Raw genomic sequence first — 885 nt, 5'->3', positions numbered from 1 at the left:
CTGCCGGAGGGCGGGAGAGGGGGATGGGGGAGCGGCGCACGGGGCGGGCACGTCTGGTTCAGTGTCTGATTCCCGTTGTTGTGTCTGGCTAATTCCCTGGAAAGAAGGAGGCGAGCTGCTCTGGGAAACCGATGCTTTCGGTGAGACCAGGTGAGGACAAAAGGGTCCGGACCTTTGGGTGCTTCCCCGGGGAAGCACTCCAGTCACCCCGCGCTCCAAACCGCCAGAGAGCAGCGGGTCGCAACCTCGCTGGCCTCCCTCTGGTCCCGCCCCGCTGTGAGCCATCTCGAAGCCTCGGATGAGGCTCGGTCCAGGATTCTATGTTTCCCCTCTACCCAGCCCCCTGAGGTCCCCGGATCCCTCGCCGCACAGAAAGGGCGAGGGAGGCCAGGAAGGGGAACGTCACTCGGGAAACGAATTTGCGCCCAGCGCGCGGGCGGCGGCGGACAGGGACTGAGACGCGGCACCCTCGCTCCGCGCTGGCGCGATGGCGCCCGAAGACTCGGGCACAGAGAGAGAGGGAGGGCGGATCTGGGCCGGTCTCAGCGCGCGGAGTAAAGCCCACCGGCCACTGCCTTCTCAGCCTCCCCAGGACCTCACCCCAGCTCCGCGCTCGCACGCGCACGAAAACGCAGGCAGAGGGTAGACCGCGGCTCCTGGAGGAGTAACAGGTTATCGCTTCGAGTCGCGCCTTCGGCGGCGGCTGCCCCCGAGCCCTCAGGTGAGGTGGGCACTCGCAGCCGGGACGCGCAGGGGGAAAGCACTCGCATCCACGTCTGCCCGCTCCCCAGCCTCGGTGCATCCCCGGCGCGTGGATCTCGCCGGCGGAGAGGCAGGGCCGGGCGGTAGATGGCGGGCGCCCGGTATGGACCGAGAGACCGCGGG

Source organism: Myotis davidii, unplaced genomic scaffold, assembly GCF_000327345.1.
Source record: "Myotis davidii unplaced genomic scaffold, ASM32734v1 scaffold59, whole genome shotgun sequence".
Lineage (NCBI taxonomy): Eukaryota > Metazoa > Chordata > Mammalia > Chiroptera > Vespertilionidae > Myotis > Myotis davidii.
The sequence above is the reverse complement of the archived record's forward strand: the minus strand, read 5'-3'. Positions refer to the sequence as shown.